The sequence below is a fragment of the Siphateles boraxobius genome, unplaced genomic scaffold, assembly GCF_051911475.1.
Source record: "Siphateles boraxobius isolate OS27281-9 unplaced genomic scaffold, OSU_SipBor_1 30, whole genome shotgun sequence".
Classification (NCBI taxonomy): Eukaryota; Metazoa; Chordata; class Actinopteri; order Cypriniformes; family Leuciscidae; genus Siphateles; species Siphateles boraxobius.
The window spans coordinates 9,125,534-9,133,238 of NW_027508920.1; the positions used below are offsets into that span (position 1 = coordinate 9,125,534).

Sequence of the window (7,705 nt, forward strand, 5' to 3'; positions counted from 1 at the left end):
AATCACCCAATAATAACATGCGATCATACAGCAGAACAACGGAAGTTAAAAATTCTGAAAAGTCACTTATAAATGCACTGTCAAAGTTAGGTGGCCTATAGATGAGAGCACAGAGCAGAGCAGAGGAAGCAGACTGTAGTGCCACACACTGTACTTCAAATGATGAATAGCTCTGAACAGAAACTGAAAGTATTTTAAGTGATTGTTTAAAAACCATAGCGACGCCACCACCCCTACCAGCAGACCTAGGGGTACTAATGAAACAACAGTTCGGCGGACAAAGTTCCTCAAAAACTGACAACTCACCAGCACTGGCCCAGGTCTCTGTCAGAAATAAAATATCCAAGTCATGTCTGGTTAAAAAGTCATTGAGGATAAAAGTTTTGTTGCATATGGATCTAGCGTTAACTAGGGCCATATTCAAAGGAGGCTGTGATGACAGAGGCAAATCCAAATGAACAAATCCAGTTGACGTAGATTTTGACAGTTCACTCCTCTCCGGCGAATCCGTACTTGCGGAGAAGCAGAGTATGTAGATGACTGAGAAAAGTCCGGGAAAACAGAAAGATGAAAAACATATCTATATTCCCATGAGCGCCGGATCAGGTGAAGACCCTCAAAGTTCATGGTATCCAAGGCACGCTCCGTCGAAGAATTGATTGCCCGTCTGATTCTCACTCGAACACCACCACGGCAACCTCTCTTCCTGCGGCGCTTCCTAAGAGCTGGAACACAGCAAGGAGGCTGGCGAGCGCACTCCACCTCAGGTTGGCTGAACGAGGATCGACAACGAGAATGCAGAACAGGACAAAAACCACGGTAATCTCCCATACAGCTTTGTATGTTGAGCAAGGCTTGACGATCTTAGGTCAGCACTGAGACTACATGGTCCCAATGCAACACCATGCATAAAACAAACACTATTGATGCCAGACGAACAGGTACAGGTACAACAAACTTAGACAGACGAGGAAGACGGCAAGCCGAGTACACTGGCGCCATCTTGTTTCCCCTCGGATGTACAGTGTGCTTTCCATCAATGACAGAATTTAAGATTAGAGAAAGAAAGATTAGTTAGAAAGAATAAAAGATTAGATAAGAAAGATATGAAAGATTAATTAGAAAGAAAAAAGAAAGATTAGTTAGAAAGAAAGATTAGAAAGAAGAAATGAAGTAGAAAAAAAAGATTAGTAAGGATGAAAGAAACAAAGATGAGGTAGAAAACAATAGAAAGATTAGGTAGAAAGAAGGAGAGTTAGCTAGAAAAAATAAATAGTTGGAAAGGAAGATAGAAAGACGGAAAGATTATTTAGAAAGAAAGTATGATAAAAAGAGATAGAAAGATAGATAGATAGAAAAAAAGAGATTAATTAAAAAGAAAGAAGATAGATTAGTTAGAAAGAAAGAAGAAAGAAAGATTAATAAGAAAGAAAAAAGATGAAGTAGAAAAAATTGAAAGATTAGGTAGAAAGAAAGAGATTAATTAGAAAAAAGATAGATATAAAGATTAGTTAGAAAGAAAGAATAAAAGAAAGAGATTAATTAAAAGGAAAGATAGATTAGTTCAAACGAAAGAGATTAATAAAAAAAGAAAGAAAGGTTAGTTAGAAGGAAAGAAAGAAAGATTACTAAGAAAGAAAAAAGAAAGAAAATAGATTACTTAGAAAGATTATATAGAAAGAAAGAAAGATTAGTTAGAAAGAAAGAAAGAAAGATTAGATAAATAAGAAAGATTAATTAGAAAGAAAAAAAAAGATTAGTTAGAAAGAAAAAAAGATTAGAAAGAAGAAATGAAGTAGAAAAAAAGATTAGTAAGGATGAAAGAAACAAAGATGAGGTAGAAAACAATACAAAGATTAGGTAGAAAGAAGGAGAGTTAGCTAGAAAAAAATAAATATTAGTTAGAAAGGAAGATAGAAAGACAGAAAGATTAGTAAGAAAGAAAGAATGAAAGAGATAGAAAGAAAGAAACATTAGTAAGAAAGAAAGAAAGATAGAAAGAAAGAAAGAGATTAATTAAAAAGAAAGAAGATAGATTAGTTAGAAAGAAGAAAGAAAGATAAAAGATGAAGTAGAAAAAATAGAAAGATTAGGTAGAAATAAAATGGATTAATTAGAAAAAAGATAGATATAAAGATTAGTTAGAAAGAAAGAATAAAATAAAGAGATTAAATAAAAGGAAAGATAGATTAGTTCAAACGAAAGAGATTAATTAAAAAGAAAGAAAGGTTAGTTAGAAGGAAAGAAAGAAATATTAGTAAGAAAGAAAAAAGAAAGAAGATAGATTAGAAAGAAAGAAAGAAAGATAGATAGATTAGTTAGAAAGAAAGAAAGATAAATAAGTTAGAAAGATGGAAAGATTAGTTATAAAGAAAGAAAGATTTGTTAGAAAGAAAGAAAGATTTGTTAGAAAGAAAGAAACGTAAGTTAGAAAGAAAGATTAGTTAGAAAAAAAGATAGATATGTTAGAAAGAAAGAAAGATTAGTAAGAAAGAAAAAAGAAGATAGATTAGTTAGAAAGAAAGGACGAAAGAAATAAGATAAATAGATTAGTTAGGAAGAAAGATGGATTAGTTAGAAAGAAAGATAGACAAGTTAGAAAGAAAGAAAGATTAGTTAGAAAGAAAGATAGACAAGTTAGAAAGAAAGATAGACAAGTTAGAAAGAAAGAAAGAAAGATTAGTTAGAAAGAAATATAGATAATTTAGAAAGAAAGATTAGTTAGAAAGAAAGATTAATTAGAAAGAAAGAAAGAGAATAATTACAAATAAATAGATAGATTAGTTAGAAAGAAAGATAAATAAGTTAGAAAGATGGAAAGATTAGTTAGACAGAAAAAAGAAAGATTAGTTGGAAAGAAAGATTTGTTAGAAAGAAAGAAACGTAAGTTAGAAAGAAAGATTAGTTGGAAAGAAAGAATAATAGATAGATTAGTTAGAAAGAAAGATAGATATGTTAGAAAGAAAGAAAGATTAGTAAGAAAGAAAAAAAGAAGATAGATTAGTTAGGAAGAAAGGAAGAAAGAAATAAGATAAATAGATTAGTTAGGAAGAAAGATGGATTAGTTAGAAAGAAAGAGACAAGTTAGGAAGAAAGAAAGAAAGAAAGATTAGTTAGAAAGAAATATAGATAAGTTAGAAAGAGATTAGTTAGAAAGAAAGATTAATTAGAAAGAAAGAATAATTAAAAATAAAGAAAGATTAGTTAGAAACAAAGAAAGATTAGTAAGCAAGGAAAAAAAGAAAGAAAGATTAGTAAGAATGAAAAAAGAAAGATGGATTAGTTAGAAATAAAGAATGATAGATAGATTAGTTAGAAATAAAGAATGATTGATAGATTAGTTAGAAAGAAAGATAAATACGTTAGAAAGAAAGAAAGATTAGTTAGAAAGAATGAAAGATTTGTTAGAAAGAAAGAAAGGTAAGTTAGAAAGAAACATTAGTTAGAACGAAAGAAAGATTAGTTAGAAACAAAGATAGATAGGTTAGAAAGAAGATAGATAGGTTAGAAAGAAAGAAATATTAGGTAGAAGGAAAGAAAGATTAGGTAGAAAGAAAGAAAGAAAGAAAGAAAGAAAGAAAGAAAGAAAGAAAGAAAGAAAGAAAGAAAGAAAGAAAGATAGATAGGTTAGAAAGAAAGATAGGTTAGAAAGAAAGAAAGATTAGGTAGAAAGAAAGAAAGAAAGAAAGATTATTTAGAAACAAAGGAAAATTAGTAAAAAAGAAAAAAGAAAGAAGATAGATTAGTTAGAAAGAAAGAAATAAAGAAAAAAGATAAATAGATTAGTTAGGAAGAAAGAAAAATGGATTAGTTAGAAAGAAAGATAGATGGATTTGTTATAAAGAAAGAAAGAAAGATGGATTAGTTAGAAAGAAAAAAGATTTGTTAGAAAGAAAGATAGATAGGTTAGAAAGAAAGAAAGATTAAGTAGAAAGAAAGAAAGAAAGAAAGAAAGAAAAAAGATGGATTAGTTAGAAAGAAAGATAGATTAGTTAGAAAGAAAGATTAGTTAGAAAGAAAGAAAGAAAGATAGATTATTTAGAAAGAAAGAAAGATTAGCTAGAAAGAAAGATTAATTAGAAAGAAAGAAAGAGAATAATTAAAAAGAAAGAAAGATTAGTTAGAAACAAAGAAAGATTAGTAAGAAAGGAAAAAAGAACGAAAGATTAGTTAGAAACAAAGAAAGATTAGTAAGAAAGGAAAAAAGAACGAAAGATTAGTTAGAAAGAAAGAAAGATTAGTTAGAAAGAAATATTAGACAGAAAGAAAGAAAAAAGATTAGTTAGATAGAAAGATTTAGTAACAGGTAGATACATAGATAGATAGATAGATAGATAGATAGATAGATAGATAGATAGATAGATAAAGTTCATTAGTACATATAGAATAAGTTTAATTGAGTCTAGGGTTTCAGGGAGTTTAGATTTGAGTTTATTTGTGGTGCACTACTGGGCCACCGTAGTCTTGGCTCAATTTGAACTGTTGCAATGAAAGTCAATGGGATTTTTATGATTTTTAATATTAATTTTAAAAAAATCTTAAAGTCAAATCCGTTTGAAAAGATATAGCACACCGAGTCAGAACAGTCTGAAAGTCTGACCCGAGTTTGGAGTTTGTAGAGTTAAAGCTCTAGGAGGAGTTACAGTTGGAAAATTTTGGGTAAGAAAAATAAGAAGAACTAGAAAAAAAGTTTGATGAGACAAACTTTAAGTTGGCTTGAGAAAGCCGGACCAGAGAATTTGAAGAATTTAAAAATAGTTTGAAGTTTGATAGATGGATTAGTTATAAAGAAAGAATAGTTAGAAAGAAAAAGATACGTTAGAAAGAAAAGAAAGATTAGTTAGATAGATTGTCATGATGTGGGTTTTGTGTCTTGTCTTGTCTTTTCATGTTCAGTGGTTCCCTGAACTGTCTTTTACTTCTCCCAGGTGTTTCTCGTTATTCCCGACGCCCCCTTGTTATCTTGTTAGCACGTTTGTCCATGATTATTTAAGCCCTGTGTTCCTGCCCTGTCTTTGTGAGTTGTTGAATGTATGATAGATTTTAACGTTGGTGATTTCTGTATCCTTGAATCCTGTTCCTGAGTCTTTGAATCCTGTTCCTGTCTAAGTTTGTTAATAAAGCCACACTGCATCTGGATCCAGCATCATCGCTATTTCTAACGCACTACGTTACAGAACAACTCACCACGGAATGGATCCAGCAGTTGTCAGCAACCGGGCTCTGGGAGAATACCTGTCGACGTTATTGCAAGAGGGCCAGTCCGTCCAAAGGTACGCAAAGGATTTTCTGTCCATTTGCCATCTGGGAGCGCTAGATGATATCCAGCTCATGGGCCTGTTTGGAACAGGTTGGATTATGAAATCGCTCGATGGATGCCGCGGGACCTTACCAACTGGACTCTTGACCAGTATATCGCTCAGGCTTGTTCCTTGGAGGACCACTTCTCCATTACAGGCTTGTTCTACTCGACACCTCCTGAGTTCACATTACCCGCGAAGCCCTCGTCGTCTTCTTCGCCGCTGGTCCGGTCCAGCCCTGCCGAGCCCGCTCTTCACTGCAGCGCCGACAAATTCACTCTTCACTTTAGCCCTGACGAACCCGAGCTCCTCGTCAGCCTCGACGAGCCGGTGTTTCACGTCAGCCTCGAAGAACCCGAGCTTCACGTCAGCCTCGACGAGCCTCTGCGCAGCAAGAGCCTCTCGTCACGTCTGCGCAAAGATGGATTAGTTAGAAAGAAAGATGGATTAGTTAGAAAGAGAGAAAGAAAGAAAGATTAGTTAGAAAGAAAGGATAGATTAGTTAGAAAGAAAGAAAGATTAGTTAGAAAAAAGAAAGAAAGATTAGTTAGAAAGAAAGGATAGATTAGTTAGAAAGAAAGATTAGTTAGAAAGAAAGGATAGATTAGTTAGAAAAAAGAAAGAAAGATTAGTTAGAAAGAAAGGATAGATTAGTTAGAAAAAAAGGATAGATTAGTTAGAAAGAAAGAAAAGAAAGATTAGTTAGAAAGAAAGAAAAATTAGTTAGAAAAAAAGGATAGATTAGTTAGAAAGAAAGAAAAGAAGATTAGTTAGAAACAAAAAAAGATTAGTTAGAAAGAAAGATTAGTTAGAAACAAAAAAAGATTAGTCAGAAAGAAAGAAAAAAGATTAGTTAGAAAGAAAGAAAGATTGGTTAGAAAGAAAAAAAGATTAGTTGGAAAGAAAGAAAGAAAGAAAGAAAGAAAGATTGGTCAGAAAGAAAGATTGGTCAGAAAGAAAGAAAAAAGAGTAGTTAGAAAGATAGATAGGTTATAAAGAAAGAAAGATTATGTAGAAAGAAAGAAAGATTATGTAGAAAGAAAGAAAGAAAGAAAGAAAGAAAGAAAGAAAGATGGATTAGTTAGAAAGAAAGAAGCATTAGAAAGAAAGACAGATGGATTAGTTAGAAAGAAAGAAATAAAGAGAGAAAGAAAGAAAGAAAGAAAGATTGATTAGTTAGAAAGACAGAAAGATAGATTAGTTTGAAAGAAATAAAGGTGGATTAGTTAAAAAGAAAGAATGATGGATTAGTTAGAAATAAAGATTCATTAGAAAGAAAGAAAGAAAGAAAGAAAGAGAGATTAAATAGAAAGAAAGAAAGATGCATTAGAAAGAAAGACAGATGGATTAGTTAGAAAGAAAGAAGCATTAGAAAGAAAGACAGATGGATTAGTTAGAAAGAAAGAAAGAAAGAAAGAAAGAAAGAAAGAAAGAAAGAAAGATTGATTAGTTAGAAAGACAGAAAGATAGATTAGTTTGAAAGAAATAAAGAAAGGTGGATTAGTTAAAAAGAAAGAATGATGGATTAGTTAGAAATAAAGATTCATTAGAAAGAAAGAAAGAAAGATTGATTAGTTAGAAAGACAGAAAGATAGATTAGTTAGAAAGAAAGATAGATTAGTTAGAAAGAAAGATAGATAGATTAGTTAGAAAGAAAGAAAGATTAGTTAGAAAGAAAGATAGATAGATTAGTTAGAAAGAAAGATACATAGATTAGTTAGAAACAAAGAAAGATAGATTAGTTAGAAAGAAAGAAAGATAGATTAGTTAGAAAGAAAGAAAGGTAGATTAGTTAGAAAGAAAGATAGATAGATTAGTTAGAAAAAAAGAAAGATTAGTTAGAAACAAAGAAAGATAGATAGATTAGTTAGAAAGAAAGAAAGATTAGTTAGAAAGAAAGAAAGATGGATTAGTTAGAAAGAAAGATGGATTAGTTAGAAAGAGAGAAAGAAAGATGGATTAGTTAGAAAGAAAGAAAGATTAGTTAGAAACAAAGAAAGATAGATAGATTAGTTAGAAAGATAGATAGATTAGTTAGAAAGAAAGATTAGTTAGAAAGAAAGATAGATAGATTAGTTAGAAAGAAAGATAGATAGATTAGTTAGAAAGAAAGATAGATAGATTAGTTAGAAAGAAAGATAGATAGATTAGTTAGAAAGAAAGATAGATAAGTTAGAAAGAAAGATGGATTTGTTAGAAAGAAAGATAGATTTGTTAGAAAGAAAGATAGATTAGTTAGAAAGAAAGAAAGAAAGATGGATTAGTTAGAAACAAAGAAAGATAGATAAGTTAGAAAGAAAGATAGATAGATTAGTTAGAAAGAAATAAAGATAGATTAGTGAGAAACAAAGAAAGATAGATAGATTAGTTAGAAAGAAAGATAGATAGATTAGTTAGAAAGAAAG

General features: G+C 30.7%; 1 long non-coding RNA gene across 1 annotated transcript; it reads left to right on the forward strand.

Moving 5' to 3' along the window:
* The first annotated feature begins 3,493 nt into the window (after nt 1–3,493).
* Nucleotides 3,494–3,923, forward strand: LOC143757260 (uncharacterized). Its single transcript, XR_013210459.1, has 2 exons — nt 3,494–3,525; nt 3,787–3,923. It is a non-coding gene; the product is annotated as an uncharacterized LOC143757260 (long non-coding RNA).
* Nucleotides 3,924–7,705: the final 3,782 nt, after the last annotated feature.